This window comes from Panthera pardus, unplaced genomic scaffold (assembly GCF_024362965.1).
Source record: "Panthera pardus isolate Hobbes unplaced genomic scaffold, ASM2436296v1 HiC_scaffold_11, whole genome shotgun sequence".
Lineage (NCBI taxonomy): Eukaryota > Metazoa > Chordata > Mammalia > Carnivora > Felidae > Panthera > Panthera pardus.
Window position 1 is genome coordinate 54,532,151 of NW_026526666.1, and position 18,741 is coordinate 54,550,891.

The 18,741-nt window shown below is 40.2% G+C and overlaps 1 pseudogene; it reads left to right on the forward strand.

The window, feature by feature from the left end:
• Positions 1-10,209: 10,209 nt before the first annotated feature.
• LOC109266630 (60S ribosomal protein L9-like) lies at positions 10,210-10,794 on the forward strand (annotated as a pseudogene).
• Positions 10,795-18,741: the final 7,947 nt, after the last annotated feature.

Sequence of the window (18,741 nt, forward strand, 5' to 3'; positions counted from 1 at the left end):
AAAATAAAAAACATAAGAAACAGCAAGTGTTGGCGAAGCTGTGGGAATAAAGGAACCCTCTTGTACTGATGGTGGGAATGCAGACTGGTGCAGCCGCTGTGGAGGAGCCACAGTACAGAGGTTCCTCAAAAAATTAAAAATAGAATTACCAAGTGATCTAGTAATTCCACTACTGAATATTTACTCATAGACTACAAAAACATTAATTCAAAAAGATACATGCACCCTTGTATTTATTGCAGCATCATTTACAATAGCTAAATTATGAAAGCATAATTTATGTCCATAAACATGCCCATTGACAGACTAATGGATAAAGAAGAAGTGGTATAGTTCCTCAAAAAAATTAAAAATAGAACTACCTTATGACCCAGCAATTGCACTACGGGAATTTATCCAAAGGATACAAAAATGTTGATTCAAAGGGGCACATGCACCCCAGTGTTTATAGCAGCACTTGTAATAATAGCTAAATTATCGAAAGAGCCCAAATGTCCATCAACTGATGAATGGATTAAGAAGATGTGGTGTGTATACACACATACACACACACAATGGAATATTGCTAGGCAATAAAAAAAGAATGAAATCTTGCCATTTGTAATAACATGGTTGGAACTGAAGTGTATTATGCTGCGTGAAATAAGTCGGTCAGAAAGACCAATATCATATGATTTCACTCCTATGTGGAACTTGAGATACTTAACAGATGAACATAGAGGAAGAGATGGAAAAATAAGATAAAAACAGAGAGGTAAGCAAAACATAAGAGACTCTTAAATACAGAGAACAAACTGAGGCTGATGGGGGTGGATTAAAAGGGTGATGGGCATTAAGGAGGGAACTTTTCAGGATGAGCATTGGGTGTCATATATAAGTGATGAATCACTGGGTTCTACTCCTGAAGCCAAGACTGCACTGTATGCTAACTAACTTGGGGGGAAAAAGAATTGGTATACATATACAACGGAATATTATTCAGCCATAAAAAAGAAATCTCGCCATTTGCAACAAGATGGGTGGAGCTAGAGAGTATGATGCTAAGTAATATAAGTCAGAGAATGACAAGTACCATATGATTTCACACATATGTAGAATTTAAGAAACAAAACAAATACACTATGAAAAAAGAGACAAACCAAAAACAAACTCTTAACTAGAGAGAATAAATTAGTGGTTACCAGAGGGGAAGTGGAGGTGTTGGGATGGATGAAATAAGTAAAGGGGATTAAGAGTACACTTACCATGATGAGCACTGAGTAATGTATAGAATTGTTGGATTGGTATATTGTACACCAGAAACTAATATAATACTGTATGTTAACTATACTGGGATTAAAAGTAAGTAAATAAATAAATAAGAAAGTAATGTGATAAAAGCAAGCAAAAGACTCAGACACATTACCAAAGAAGATATGCAGATGGAAATTAAGCACATGAAAAGATATTCAACATCATTAGTCATTAAGGGACTTTAGATTAAAACCACATTAAGGACAAATACCTACTGACTAGAATGGAAATTATAAAGATTTCTTATCCAAAAGTTGACCATGATGAGGAGAAACTGGAACTCTCAGACATCGCTGGTATGAATGTAAAATGGTACAGCTTTGGAAAGCAATTTAGCAGTTTCTTTAATAGTTAAATATACACCTACTTATAATCCAGCCATACAACTCCTAGGATTTTAACCCAAAGAAATCATATGTTCATACAAAGACTTCTAATAGAGTTATGGCAGGTATATTTATAATAGCCCCAATCTGGAACAGCCCAAACTGCCCATCAACAGGTGAACAAATAAACTATGGTACTTCCATATAATGGAAGTACTCAGCTATCATAAGGAATGAACACACTATAACATGGACAGATAACCAAATAGTTAAGCTGAGTGGGAGAAACCAGACCAAAAAGAAAAAGAAGAAGAAGAAGAAGAAGAAGAAGAAGAAGAAGAAGAAGAAGAAGAAGAAGAAGAAGAAGAAGAAGAAGAAGGAGTACAACCTGTATGTTTCCATTTATATAAAATTCTAGGGAATATAAAAAAATGTATAGTAAAAAGAAAGCAGGTGAGTTGTTACCTGGAACAAAGAGTGGAAAGTCAGGGATGGATTACAAAGGGACATAAGGAAACTTTTGGGGGTGATGGATATGCTCATTATCTTGATTGTGGTAATAGTTTTCATGAGTATGTTCTCGTGTCAAAATTTATCAAATTGTACACTTATAACATGTGCCCTCTCTTTTGTGTCAGCCATACTGCCTCAATAACTTAGTTTTTTAAAAAAACAAAACAAAACAGAAGAACATTATTTAGGTCTAACCAAAGATATCTCTGAGTGAAATATAGCCATTTAAATACCAATTTGAATTTCTGCTTCAATCTTACTTCTCCCACTTAAGAGTCAAAAAAACTGAGACCTAGAGAGATGTAGTGATTTCCTACGTAAGATTCTACTTGTAAATTCTGTAACTAGGGGCTAGACAAGAACAGGCCAAAATAATGTTGATGAGAATGAGGGTTTAAATGAATGATAGCTCCTTATCTATTTTAAGAATTGCTTTCACAATGGAAAGCAGAGCTTAAAATCAAAAGAATCTGAATCTCCACTCCATCATCACTAATTAGGTCTATGACCTTCAGCAGTTTCCTTAAAATTTGCAGAATCTGTTTCTTCATCTCCACATCCATGTTAAGAATATCTACCTCATAAAGCCTTCTTGAGAATTAAGTAAAATAGGATATGCTCATGTAACTTTTTAATAATTAATAATTGGGTGAATTTTATCTGTGACATGGATGGGTAGAACATGTATTATGCATTGATATATTATAAAACTGCGGATGAGAAAAGCTAAGTGTTTTCCCTTGATCATGCAGTCAGGAAAGACGGAGTTGGCTTACCCCATCTCCTAATTCCCAGTCCAGTGTTTTAAAGAAAAAAAAAAGACACTCACCAAGGTTACTGGAAAAACCCATCTCTAAATGTAGTGTAAGGAGGTTCTTCTCTTCTCAGAGTCATTTAATTCAGAAGTCTTGAAACAGCAGCCTGAAGGCCATATTTAGCCTGCTGAAGTATTTAGATTCTAAGTGAACAGTGTTTGAAAAAATTGAAGTCAACATTTAAAGTTTGAGAGATTTCACATAAAAATCTGAATTTCTTGCTTGTTTTGGAAAAAATGAGCAGATCTTGCAACACTGAACCTCTACTGAAGAAGGGCAGTGGAGAGCTGGATGTGAGGAACAGGTGCCCCTTCAGATGGGTGGGTCCCCCTCAGGTCCTCACGGTCCCCACCATCCCTCACACCCTGACACTGAGTCTGCCTTACTTATAATATAAACCTGGCACATGTGGACATTTATTTATATGTGCAACCAATGTTTTCCACAATTCTGCCTCACACAGTTAACCATCTTTTCCGGAGGGCCAACCATGTTTATGATTTGTCATCTAGAAATGACGATGCGCTGTGTTGACATTCAGACAGCCATTCAACAGAACTGACTCCCTCTAGGCTGCACGTGTAAGCAGTTTCCATGCACACCAGTTGAAGCAGAGATGTGGCAATGTTCCAGCATATTTGGGCAATGTAGATATTCAACCTGATTTTCTTGGGCACCAAAGTGGATATATTTTGGGGGTCCTGACTCTTGAATGATCCAACTTGACATTCTACCTTGATCACATTTACCAGACAACTGCCCTGTTTCCACAGACCCGTGCTCCCATAGGCACAGTTTTAAGTGGTTCATAACCACTTTAAATTGTCTAAGGGAGCTGATGGGTGTAAAAACCAGTGCTGCCAAGGACCCTGAGATAGTTCCACATTAACCCTTAGATGAGCCCATGAAGTAAACACACAAAACATATCCAGGATGAGAGAGAGGAAAACCAACAGATAACGCATACAAAAGTTATTTTTTGATATACAAAAATTACCAAACTGCCTACAATTAGTGAATACAAATCACTTTTCTCTGAAATAGTTCCTTACAGCACACAAAAGTTAAAATGTATGCTTGAGACCTTGGTGTACATCTGCTGTTGATCTTCTGTAAATACAAAATACTTTTCTTCTTTCAACCTAAACAGTGGATCAGGAAGCCAGTAGTGAACTGTATAGTACTAGCCAATCTAAAAGCGTTTTGGAAACCCAAGGTCTAGAAATAGATACATTTTCTCATTTGTCTCTCACATAACTACAAAACACAAAGAATAACCAACTTTTAAGTATTCTGACTATCCTGGATTTTGCCACGATGAAACACAGGTCACTGTAAGGATAATTGCCTTAGACAATTATACACAGCGATGGAAGGGCCACCCATGGGAGGAGAATCAGCTGACTCTCTGTATGGCTATGGTTTGTTTTGTTTTGCTTTTTCAAACAGTGAAATGCTTGTGGTTAATTATTTTTTTGATTTTACTCCCTAGAGAAAATGCACTGCACGCCATCCACTCTCTATTAATATTTTGTAATAACAGAGTTAAAGATCTATCGCCTGGTGTGATTGGCAAACACTAGCAAGCCAAGAAGAGAGAACTCCACAAACTAGCAATCATTTTAAGGGAATATGTTAAAAATTCTAAATAATAAACCCGGTTACCGCCAGACCCAAGACAAAGGTTGGTAACAATGTACAGAAATGTTCCTGTTTTCCTGTCTTACTCAGAGCGTACCATTTACTCCAGGCTTCCTTATCTCTCTAATAAATGCCAGATTTTATTGACACATTTTATCTGCTTTTTGCCATAGACACCAAAGCTCTGGAATGTGAGGTCTCTTTCTGAGCCACCATTTATCCCCACACATTTGCTGGGAGAGCACCATTATAATTTTTCCAGTCTCCTGACTTTGTTTTCTAAACACAGTCCCAATACATACACGGCGCATCTGTTTTCCCCTCAGAAGAGAAGCATTCTTGATTACTCTCTCTTTTCCCCTCAGAGAAATGTACTACCCACAGATGACACGGATCTTTTGATCAACAAGCTTCCAAAGAGATACAGATTTGTTCTCCACAATCAGCAAGGAAGCTGTGCTCAATTTTTTCTTTACTACAGTTAAAAAAAAAAAAAAAAAGTGGGTGGGAATCCTATAAAACTATGATGGAGAAGGCCTCCTTTAGAGGGAAAGAGTAGAAAAACATTTACAAGGTCACCCCCAGGAAGTTTGTGATCTCCCAAAATTATGCACAAAATACCCCAGTTTGAGCAGAGAGCACTTTGGGTTTTTCCTCTTAGATGCTGGATCTTTTTTTTTTTTTTTTTTTTTCAATCTCATTGAACTCTGAGCTCTAGACTCATAACAGTGTTAGGCATGCATTGTCACTACAGGGTTTTTCATCTCTGTGTCATTTCACAGACTAGCTCAGAGAATCCTTGAGCTAGAAGGAATTATTTGGATTCCTGTTTTACAGCTGAAGAAACTGAAGAAGAGAAGCAAGGAGTTTCCCACTGAGACACAGAAAGAGCCTGTTTGAGGGGCTCAGTCTGCAGGGTTTCAGAGTTCAAACGCCCACTCAGAATCCTACAACAGGGGCACAAGACAGCCTTCTAAATCCAGCATGAAACACTGGATTTTGTTATTCTGTCTATATAATGTAATGTAGCATGGTTGCGTGGGGAGGGACAGAACAGGGAAAGGTGATGAAATTGTGGCTCCATCTAAAATAATCTTACTTTACATAATCGGATGCGATTTAAGAAATATACTCATTCTCCCTTGCCACAACATTAGTTAAACCCTTGGTGCCAGATAGATCTAAAGCCTTCCATTTTATTGTGCATTTGATAGTAGCTGTTCTCACAGTCTAAAAATGATATCGTTTGGGCATAGTTGAACTATATACCAACACTACTCTCAGAAGATGTGACTTTTAAGTATAGAAAGCAAAAGCTTTTGGGTCACTAAAAAGAGGTATGCTTCCTGGGCATATAAATTTGCCAAAATTTCCAGTTACAATGTGAAGACTTTATTTCATGTGCAGAAAAAAAAAAGAAAAAAACAAACAAAAAAAGCCTAATGGTGATTTGTGAATCCTGCTGGAAGCAACAGGAGGAATGGAAAGAGGGGGAGGTAGAAGGCCAAGCTAACCTGGCTTTAGTAATAAGTAAAGTAAATTTGATAAGTAATAGTCATACGATTGTATCTACCATTTAGTGAGAACTTTACATGCATTTGTTATTTAATCCACACAACTCTTTGCATTTGATATCTGTGCTTCCATTTTACAGATGGAATAGTGAAATTGGAGGGGCAAAGTGACTCACTTATGATTATATTCAGTGCCAGCGTGCTCAATAAGGCGTCTTTTGAAACCAGACAGAGTGGGGAGTGTCAAATACATGTATCAGTTGTAGAGTGGCCAACCAGCCTAGTTTGCTCCAGACTCAGAGGTTTCCTGGAAAGTAGGAATTTCAGGGCAAACCAGGATGATGGCTCACACATCAAGTTGTGTAACCTTAAAGAAACTACCTCCCTGCTCTGGACCACAGAGGAATTTGGACGAGGATGATCTCTACAGTTCATTGGAGTGTTACTGTCTGATTTCCTTCTCTGCAGAGGGACAGGGGGTCATCGCTCTGATCCCAACCTCAAGGAATCTTTACTGTTTACTTCTTTATGGCTGAGTTCTTCCAGTGTATTCTAGAAAGCCCCCTCTGATTGGATCTACACAGCTACAAGAAAACTCATAGCAACAGCTTTCGACTGAACAGGCCTGGGTGTGATAAACTTCCACTGGTATCTGCCTTCACATTGTAAGGGATACTTCACATTTATCACATCTACTCAATCTCTCTCAGCCTCTTTTTTCCCATCAAAAGGAGAATAATAAAAATTGTATTTCACAGGATTAGTGAGAATCAAGTGAGATCAAAGATGTAAAATGTTTTTATAAATTGTAGAAAAATATAAAAATGTATCCATGCTGTCTCTTAACAGAGAGTGGGTATGTGATTCACAAGCCTACTTACATGTAGCCCCAGGTCTGTATCTACCCCCATAGTCTTGCCCCACACAGCACCTAACCCGTATGGGCTGTTGAAGATGGAATTTTATATTCTAAAGGCTCTGGATCCTTTCTCATTTTAGCCATGATTCTAGCCATTTGCTGTCTATAACCTCCTAATTCAATAATCAAGAAGCAGAAAACTTGTACTCTACATCAGGATTGGATATGGAGATTAGGAAACCAGGATGAGAAGAATTCAAACTCTGGGACATTAATTAAAACGTTTAGAAGAGAAAAAAGGAAACCACATCATTATGGTCGTGCAATTGTCTAATCTCTTATATAGGCAAAATGGCCTCTATCCAGTATAATTCATAGAAATATTTTGAGGATCATTGGGACAGGAATATGAAGGCCCTCTCAAAACCATGTAAAGGAGGCTACAAAATTAAGCACTAGGCATGCCTATGTATATGAAAATAGATGGCACACGTATATTTCATCTCGTCTGACATTCTTATTTTTTTTTAATTTTTTTTTCAACGTTTATTTATTTTTGAGACAGAGAGAGACAGAGCATGAACAGGGGAGGGGCAGAGACAGAGGGAGACACAGAATCTGAAACAGGCTGCAGGCTCTGAGCGGTCAGCACAGAGCCCGACGCGGGGCTCGAACTCACGGGCCGTGAGATCATGACCTGAGCTGAAGTCGGCCGCTTAACCAACCAAGCCACCCAGGTGCCCCATGACATTCTTATTTTACAAGTGATAATATGAGGAGCTAGAGACAATTTGTGCACAGAGACAAGAGCCATGATGAAACTCAAATCTCTTGACATTCAGCTAGTGCTCGCTAATCATAAGGATTACCTTACTTTGGGATCCCCCAGAAGCAGGTTTTGAGGCAAGAATTCAAGTGCACATGGTTTATTTAGGAAGTAGCTCCTAAGACCTCTAGTTGGGCAGTGGGAAGTGAGATAGGGGCAAGAAGGAACCAATCAAGCAAGGCTCCACTGTGGACAACTGGAGTGTCCTCCTGCTGAGAAACTGAGGGAAACTGGATAGATCCTGGGTCTCAGAGTTATTCCAACTGAAAGACAACAAGACCAGGGTATTTAGCCTATCCTTCATTTGGTGACAGCTGCTGGGACAGTGTCAATTCCTCCATCACTTCTAGCATACAGGTAGAATAGGCTCCAGTGACCAAAGACTGCCCTTGGAAAAGATTCACAGGATTTGGGAATCAGAGGTTGAGTCAGCATACCCAGCAGTGGTACAAGCTGGTACAAGTAGACACTGGCAGGCACAGATGGCCATCTATGACTGGTATCTTGGGGGTCTGCTAGTCGAATATACCAGAGAATGGTACAATTACCACTATATTCTGTTGCAATGTAAACCCCATTAAGGCAAAACTATATATATTTTTTGGTATGTTTTGTTCATTGTTGAATCTTTAAGGTCTAAAGCAGTGATAGCACATCACAGCTACTTATTAAATACTGGTTGAGTAAATGAATAACACCCCTCACAATTGGCCAGTCTGCTTCTCCTTAAATGCTCCACCAGTGAGGAGGTACTGGTGAAAAGTTAAGGCAGCTGGATCATTTACTGAACCATCCTCTGATAGAAATTTCTTCCTGACATTAACTTCCTATGTGCTTCCCTGTAACAGTTATCTTCTGGTTCTAATTTTCTCTGGGACCAAAGAGGAATAAATTTAGCTCCCCGTTCCACTTGATATATTTCAGATATATTTGGATAGCTGTGTGTGCCTGGTTTCTTCAGCTGTCCTCTTATGATATGGTTTTTAAGATCTTCACTTTGATGGTAGTGGGAAGAACATGGTATTAGGAGTCAGCCCCATCACCTTCAAGGGGAGTAATCTTGGACAAGCTTCTTCCTCTAAAAATATGTACCTGAGGTTAATAACAACTATATTTCAAGGTTGGTGTTGAAGATGTACTGAGACCATGTAAATAATGCCCTAGCCCCATGCCTGATACTTGGAAGGCCCCCACAAAAGTAGGTTATTTTCCACTACCCACAGCCCAGTCAGCAGCCTCTGGTTATGATTCATCTTGTCAATAGATGGTTTAGGTATGACATCCACAAATGGGCTTTCTTGTACATCTCTACTTAAATACAGAATATAGAGGGACTACAGTAACCCTCACTCTGCAACATTTAAAAGACCCGAGTCGGTCTGTGATAAAGTCAGGACTAGAAAGCAACCCTATTAATGCACTCTAAGAATACAATAGGCTTTTTAGGCATCCCCATAGCAATACTGTTTCCTGTTAAGCTTATACAACACAACTAAAATCCCAAGGCCCTCTTTTTGTGAAATATTCTACTATACCCTGCATCTGGTACAGTTGATTTTTTGAACCTAAGTGTAGGACTTTCTATTGATCCCTACTGGATTTCTTTTTTAGTTATTCCCTCTTTTCACCACACCACATCTGCCCTTACAACAGACAAGACTATCCTTAAACTCCTTATTACGTCTTCCCTGTCTTCCAGTTCACATCATCATTTGGTGGCCTGTCCTCCAAAGATTAGCAGAAGACAGAGAATATTAAAATCCCTCTGCCAATTTTCAGCTGCTCTTTTTTTTAAATTTTTTTTAATATTTATTTATTTCTGAGACAGAGACAGAGCATGAGCAGGGGAGGGACAGAGAGAGATGGAGACACAGAATACGAAGCGGGTTCCAGGCTCTGAGCTGTCAGCACAGAACCCGACGCGGGGCTCGAACTCACAAACCGTGAGATCACGACCTGAGCCGAAGTTGGTCACTCAACTGACTGAGCCACCTAGGCACCTGTCAGCTGCTCTTTTAAAACTTCTACATAAGGATGGAAGTGGAAGGTCTTAAACCACTAGACGTTTGTAGAGAATGCGCATTTGCCTTATCCAAACTCTTTTTGACCTCTAATTCCGCAACTATGAGAGAAACAGTAGTTTAGCAAATGGATGCAAATAGTGAAAGGAGATCCTAAAACACAAACTCTAGAAAATGTCAGAAAACCAGCCCACTAAAGTAGCAGAAGTGCTGGATTAGAGGTCGAAGAGTCACTTTTGAGTCATGACTGTGTCACCAACTAGCTGTAGGACTTGAGCAGGTTTTCTTAACTTCTTTAGGATTCACTTTTCTCATCTATAAAATTAGAAGAATTGGGCTAAAAATTTTTAAAAAAAACCTTAATAAGTAAACTATAGCTCTTTGTCACATCTACTGCAAGAATGAAGACCCTTCTCAGCAATCAGACTGTTGACATTCCAGGAAATGTCCACATCACTCTGAAGGGACCCACCGTTATCGTGAAGGGCCCTAGAGGAACCCTGTGAAGGGACTTCAATCACATCAATGTAGAGCTCTGTCTCCTTGGAAAGAAAAAGAAGAGGCTCCGAACTGACAAGTGATGGGGAAATAGGAGAGGAGAGAGCTGGCTGCTGTTCACACTATCTGTAGTCATGTGCAGAACATGATCAAGGGCGCCACACTGGGATTCCATACCAGATGAAGTCTGTGTGTGCTCACTTCCCCATCAATGTTGTTATTCAGGAGAATGGTTCTCTTGTTGAAATTTGCAGTTTCTTGGGTGAAAAAAAATACATCCACAGAGTTCGGATGAGGCCAGGTGTTGCTTGTTCGGTATCTCAAGCCCACAAAGATGAGTTAGTTCTTGAAGGAAATGACACGGAACTTGTAACAAACTCAGCTGCTTTGATTTAGCAAGCCACAACAGTTAAAACAAAGATATCAGAAAATTTTCAGATGGTGTCTATGTTTCTGAAAAAGGAACAGTTCCGCAAGCTAATGAATAAGATCTAAGTTGTCCAGCTACAGGAACAGCAAGATGCCAGATGATTTTTCAGACTTGTTTGTGATATTTTAAAGATGCAGTAAAAGCTGTATTGATTCGGAAATAAATAAATAAATAAATACATAAGCTATAATGATCCAGACAATGGAATATTATTCAGCACTGAAAAGAAATGAACCATCAAGCAGTGAAATGACATACAGGAAACTTAAGTGTATATTGTTAAGTGAAAGAAGCCAATGTGAAAAGACTACATATTATATGACTCCTACTACAGGACATTCTGGAAATGGTACAACTATGGAGACAGTAAAAAGATCAGTGATTGTTAGGGATTGGGAGGGCAAAGGAGGGATATATAGATGGAGCACAGAAGATTTTTAGAATACTAAAACTTCTTCATGATACTAGAATGGTAGACACATACTATTATATACTTGTCAAAATCCTTAGAATGTACAATACCAAGAGTGAACTATAATGCAAAAACAAAAACATCAATAACAACAAAAAAACAAAAACCCAACTTGCACATGTTAAATAATAACAGTACCACATATGCCTTATCATTTACCTCCCACAGGTAGGTTTTGCCATCACCTCCATCTTACAAATGAGGAAACTGAGGCTGAAATGTGAGCACCAAAGATGGGATTTGAACCTAGATCTTCTGACCACAAGCTCAGGGTCCTTTGCTTTTCCTTATATCGCCTACCTCCCAGATCTCAAATCCTATGACATTTTCTTGGAAATCAATTTATATCTATTTAGTGTCCAGACTACAAAGGAGATTCTCTGCAAAACTGTTTCATTTGTTTTGTGCTATTTAAAGTTTATGCAGTTTACATGGAAGGCAGTAAAATAGAATGATTAAAAGGATGGGCTTTCGAGTCATTTACTAGCTATGGAACATCTGGCAAGTTAGCATCTCTGAGCCTCAGATTCCTCATTTAGAAAATAGAAGTAATGGGGCGCCTGGGTGGCTTAGTCGGTTAAGCGTCTGACTTTGGCTCAGGTCATGATCTCGCAGTCCGTGAGTTCGAGCCCTGCGTCGGGCTCTGTGCTGACAGCTCAGAGCCTGCAGCCTGCTTTGGATTCTGTGTCTCCCTTTTTCTCTGACCCTCCCCTGTTCATGCTCTCTGTCTCAAAAATAAATAAATGTTAAAAAAATAAAAAATAAAAAAATAGAAAAAGAAAATTGAAGTAACGACAGGACTTTCTCTCCAGGAATGTTTTAAGGATTATGGGACATAGAGCATGTCAAGCCCTCAGCACAGTGCTTGATATAAATATGACTAAAGAAGGTTCTGTAACTATTATTCTTGGGTACACTTGTAGGTTGTGAGATGTGGTATAGCATGGTTCAAAGTGTGGAGTCCCTGGGTTAAAATTCCAGTTCTGATACATACTAATCATTTACTTTGGGCAAGTTGCTTACCCTCTCTGTGCTTCAGTGTCTTTACTCATGAAAAGGGGATGACCATAATAGCACTTACCTTGTAGGACTGTGGTGAGAAGATAATGAGCTAATGCATTTGATGCTTAGATTAGTGCTTGGCACATAGGAGGCTTACATACGTGCTAGCTATGGAGATCATCCCTCTTTCCTTCCTTCAGTAAATCTCAAGTCCATGGTTGCAACCAATCAAACACAAGACCACTTTGGAATATATTCCCATTTTCTTAAAACCCACACCAAAGGAATCAGCTGTCACTGCAGTCTCCCCACGTCTGACTCGAGGCTATGTGTCATCTGTTCTGATGAGCGCGCTGCAATTGTCCCTAACACCTGTGCAGATTGCTGGCACCAGGAGCCCTCTCTGGAGCAAACAGCCCACTAGCAAGGGTCTGAGATGATCAGCCAATGTTGGCAATGCTATCTGGAGTCAGCAGAGCCCTTTGGAGTCAGAGTGACAATTTAGAGATCCTTGGCTTCTTGCAGGGAGTGGAGAGGAGAGTGTTCCCTGGGTGATGGTGGAATCAACACTCTGCCTAGGAAGAGTTGCCCAAAGGGTTATGTAAGGTACTACACAGAGCTTACAACCACTCCAAGGACCTAAATCTTGTGTTCAGCCCCTCCAACTGAATGTCCCACAGCCAGTTGTGTGGCTGGGCTTGCTCCCCAGTTTGTGTTTCTGTCTAGAGAGCATGTTTTCTGCTCTGCACATGCACTCAGTGCATCTGGCAATGCCCAAAAGCTCATTCTTTCAGCCTCTCAGATGCTAAACATACCTTACAAACATGTGTCTTTCCATTGTCAACATAGGATGGAATGCTTGAGGCAGATGGTTTAAAGGAAGACCCAGCCAACAATACCAATTAAAAAATAACATCCTCACTGGGGTAAGGGCTAAAATAAAGCATTTCTTCAGGTGGTTGCTGTGGTTATGTGAGTGTCTGTTGCACACTTATCTTGCCAACTGGTTGGAAGTGTCTAGAACCTAGTGGCGCAAACCTCCACAGTTACCAGGGGTTAAGCAAAGCTATGTTCCTGAAGTATTTATCTGAAAGAAGCTACAATAAAACCTTACTTTTATATTAAGAATATAAACTATATCTGGCACCTGGGTGGCTCAGCTGGTTAAGCATCTGACTTTGGCTCAGGTCATGATCTTGTGGTTTGTGAGTTCGAGCCACACATCAGGCTCTGTGCTGACAGCTCAGAGCCTGGAGCCTGCTTCAGATTCTGTGTCTCCCTCTCTGTGCCCCTTCCCAGATCATGCTCTGTCTCTCTCTGTCTCTCAATAATAAATAAACGTTAAAACAAATTTAAAGAACATAAACTATATCTAATATAATATGACATAATTATTAAATTAAAATTCATAGTTTGAGTGAATCTTTTTAGATAAAACACAGAGGGGCACCTGGGTGACTCAGTCAGTTAGGCATCTAGCTTTGGCTCAAGTCATGATCTCATGGTCCGTGGGTTCAAGCCCTACATTGGGCTCTATGCTGACAGCTCAGAGCCTGGAGCCTGCTTCAGATTCTCTATCACCCTCTCTCTCTCTACCCCTCCCCTGCTCTCTTTCTCTCTCTCTCTCTCTCTCTCTCTCTCTCTCTCTCTCTCAGAAATAAACATTAAAAAAATTTTTTAAAGATAAAACACAGAATCTGGTAGTAATTTTGCATTTCCAGGATATTCGTTCCCCTCTGCCATAAGGAATGTTTCTATGGGAAAGTTTTACAAATGTTGGGCCTAAGTCATGGTGTGAAATACAAGAGAGAGGACAGCATAATACAGAGGATGGAGGGCTGGGTGTGGGGTCCAGAGACCTGAGTGTGGGCTGGGACTCTGTCACCCAACTTGCCGTGTGACCTCATGGTTAAACAGGGATGTTAATCCTTGTCCCGTCTGCCTCCCAGGGCTGTTGTGAGAATTGAACGAGACAATGCGTGTGAAAAGAGTTTTCCAAACTACAGTGCGCCACAAATGTAAGTTATTATGACTCAGCCTTGTTGTTTTTGGAAAGCGTGTTTCATTTTATATATCACATGTATTCTCCACCCCGCCCCTCCCCCCACAGTCAGATCAAAAGTGTTTGCCTTCCTCCTCAGAGTGAGGGACCTCTGATCTGACAAAAAGAAATGAAGTCACCAGGCTTGCTCTTGCCCAGTTTTATGTCCAGGCCATGGGAGAAGCACGCTCCCCGCAAGGCTGAGCGGCCCAGCCCTCGCCGCCCATACTGAGGGGAAGTAGACAGAGCCCAGCAGTCACCACTGTCTGAATTTCATTATGCAGGTCTCCAGACAAGCAGAGGGGAAAAGTGCAAAGGAGTGGGTCAGCGTCTGAAATGTGAGAGGGACAGCAGTCTCTGAAGTGTATGGGAATGGAAGGAAACTTAATACTGCTCCAAAGGGGAGAGGGAACATTGCATCATGTGAAAATAATAGCAAGCGGTCAGTAGAGCTTGGGGTTTTGGAAGGCAGGCTTGCCCACTGACCCATTTGCAAAAAGGCTTTGATGCCATTCTGTGCCAATCCAAGGTGAATCTGCACCAGGAGACTGATGTAGAGTACAGGAGGCTGGGTGCTCACAGGGACTGGAGATTGAGCTCAGGTCCTGAGCAACCTGAGAATACTGCTGGGGGTGGAGCGGGCAGTGTGAATCCGAAACAGAGCTCTGAAAGGAAGCCCTAGAGTTGGGAATTGTAGATAACTGGTCGAGTAACGAACCAATTAGTCAAAAGTACTATTTATTGAGCACTTAATATGTCCTGAATACATACTTCACTTATTCCTCACAATAACCCTAGAGATAGAGAGCATAATCCCCATTTTTAGTACAAAGAAACTGAGGGTCAATGAGTTAAGGGACATTTCCAAGGTCACAGAGCTAGTAAGCAGCAGAGCCAGAGTCTGACCCAGATCTGTGCAACTCCAGGTTTCTTGATTCTGAACTCTCTGCTAGCCCTCTCCAAAGCAGAATGGTTGCGAATTGAGCGGAAATGGATTAAAACAGAAGCATGGAAACAAGAGAGAAAGGTCTGGATTTTTTCCATGTCAGTGACTTACTTTTCTGGGCTAGGGGAACACGAGTGTGGTTTCCTGTGGACATTTGTAACACAAGAATTGGCCACCTTTCCCAAGTAAGTAACTCATAGCCTATCTTCTGTGGGTCTGGGTGAGGAGGTAACTGAAGCCACTATTGACAGCAAATGCAAAAGTTAGCAGGAACCTGGGGAAGAGTGCATGTTGGAGGGGAACAGACTTCCTGTGTCACTGATGAGATCTGCCCTTGGTACTTTCATCATTGATCTATTGCCATAATAATGCTGCATAACAAACCATCCCAGCGTTTAGTGGCTTCAAATCACAACCATTTGTCGTTTCTCATGCCTTTCAGGGATGGCTGAACAACTAGACTGATCTGAAATGGGCTCATAGGATGTCAGCTGGGTTTGCTCAGGTGTCTGCCACCAGCTGGAAAATCTGTTGGAAATGGTTGATCTAGGATGGCCTCAGCTAGGATGATGCAGCTCTGCTCCCCATGCTGTCTCATCTCCCAGCAGGCTAGTTCAGTGTTGTTCTCATGGTGAAGGCAGAAGAATAAGAGAGAAAGAAGAGGTGTGCGAGATCTTAGGCTTAGAACTGACATGCCGTCTCTTCTGCCCCATTCTAGCAGCCAAATCAAGTCACAAGACAGCCCAGATTCAAGAGGTAGGGGAAAAGATTCCATCTCTTAATGGCTGACAAAGTCACGTTGCAAAGCACTTGAAGAACTGCAGGCATTTTTTTTTTTTTTTTGGCAGTCCGTCTACCACAGGATTCAATCTCAATCCCAAAAGGAGATGAAAGGCAGCATCATTTGCCAATATTCTGGGCCATGCCCATTTCCCTGCCAAAAACCCTTTGTCCACTAAATGTCATTTCTTTTTTTTTTTTAATTTTATTTAAATCCAAGTTAGTTAATGTGCAGTATAATAATGGTGTCAGATGTAGAATTTAGTGATTCATCACTTCCATGTAATACCCAGTGCTCATCCCAACAAGTGCCCTCCTTCATGCCCATCACCCATTTAGCCCATCCCCCCACCTGCCTCCCCTCCAGCAACCCTAAGTTTGTTCTCTGTATTTGAGTTTCTTATGGATTGCCTCCCTCTCTGTTTTTCACTAAATGTCATTTCTTTGTCCAATTTTTATGTGTCTTGCTGGCACTAGACTGAGAAAGAAGTGACACAATGACTCTATAGTTGGGCAAATGAAAGAATGCCTTCTTTTTTTAGTAGTAGTAAAATTCAGACTGCTTACCCACTGACTTCATCTCTCATTTCCTAAGAAAGTTGCATTAGGAATTATACTTACACTTTCTCAGTGAACCATCCCAGCCTATCTATATGTGTATGGAAATGCTATCAAATTCCAGGAAACAGAAGTTCATTTAATATGATGAATAATACTGTTTTTTTTATTGTTTAAATCCAAGTTAGTTAACCTATAGTATAATAATGGTTTAAGGATGGGGGCCTGGGTGGCTCAGTTGGTTGAGCATCCTACTTCGGCTCAGGTCATGATCTCACAGTTCGTGAGTTCGAGCCCCGCGTTGGGCTCTGTGCTGACCGCTCAGAGCCTGAAGCCTGCTTCGGATTCTGTGTCTCCCTCTCTCTGCCCCTTCCCTACTTGTGCTCTGTCTGTCTCTATCTCTCAGAAATGAATAAACATTAAAAAGAATTTTTTTTAATAATGGTTTAAGGAGTAGAACTTAGTGATTCATCACTTCCATAAAACATTCAGTGCTCATCCCAACAAGTGCCCTCCTTAATGCCCATCACCCATTTTGCCCATTTCCTCACCCACCTCCCCTCCAGCAACCTTCAGTTTGTTATCTACATTTAAGAGTCTCTTACGGCTTCCTGGAGACTACTTTAGATTATAAATATGTAGAGGACAAATATCATTTTCATTGACCTTGCTATATGCTTTACCTAGTACCAGCTTTTTTACTTTGCAAAGTGTATTTTTTTTTGTCATTGAAAGTTTTTACAATCTAATTAAGGAGACAGGACTAAAACAAGATAAATTAGAGAAATAACACAGCCAAAGATTTATTAAGCCAAGTGTTTTAGAAATCTTATCTTATTTAATCTTCATAAGGGGCAGATCTAGGATATGAACTCACTGTTATCTGACTATCAAAACTTTTTTTAGCCTAAAATAATTATTTCCCAAACATTTTCCATTCATATTTTTCATATCTGAGTGTCACCTGCACTATTATTTCTTTGACATTTTCCTTCAAATTGGTCTCAGGTTTTTTTTTTTTAAGTTTATTTATTTATTTATTTTAGTAATCTCTACACCCAAAATGGGGCTTGAACTCACAGCCCCAAGATCAAGAGTTGCATACTCTTCTGACTGAGCCAACTCATCACACTGGCCCCACTTTTTATCTTAGCATTATTCTAAACTGTAATACCCATGAGTTTCAAGGGTAGGATAGATACCTATTTTTCCTGATTTACATTAAAATAAATATGCAGCTATTAAAATAGAAAAAAATGTTTATCTGTGTGCCATCTAAAATTATATCAAGCCTTCAGTGATCATTGTACCACTCGTTGGGAAATAGTACACGTTTTTAGATGAGCAATGATATTAAACATAAGGAAGCTCTAACCAATGCTATAAATTGTCCAAAATGGGAGAAAGTCACTGCTGACTGTGGCTGATTTCATCTCATTCTAATAAACCCTCCATGAAATTAACAACAACAACAACAACAACAAAGGTAAATGCTACTACCACTGCCACCCCACTGCTAAGACTGCGCTTGTGATCTGAATTGAAGACACCAAGCCAGTAATTTATTTCCTACAATGCGGAAATCATGAGTTCCCCAGAGGTATGCCTTTGAAATCCCTTATATATTAAATTGTTGGCATCACGTTTGACATTGCTATGCCAAGAGCTGGCTGTAAATGTATTGAAAAGACCAGACTTCACTGGTGCTGAAGTCAAAGGAGCAACATGGTTGTCTGCTCTGATGCCAGACTTCCTGGATTTGAATTCCAGTTCTATCATATATGATTTGTAACCCTGAGCAGGTTACTTACGTTCTCTGTATCCTGGTTTCCCCATCTGTAAAATGGGGATTATACAAGTGCCAATGTCACAGGGAAGACATGATTCAAATAAGATGCTGAAAACAAGGAAACAAAAATCACTATCTCCAAAAGATATCTGTATGCTCAGGTTCTTTGCAGCATTATTTACAACAGCCAAGACATGAGGGCACCTGGGAGGCTCAGTTGGCTAAGCATCCAACTTCAGCTCAGGTCATTATCTCGTGGTTCATGAGTTCAAGCCCCGCATCAGGCTCTGCACTGACAATGTGGAGCCTGCTTGAAGTTCTCGCTCTCTCTCTCTCTCTCTGCTCCTACCCCACTTGTGTGTACTCTCTCAAAATAAAGAAATAAACCTTAAAAATGTATTTTAAGAAAATAATAGC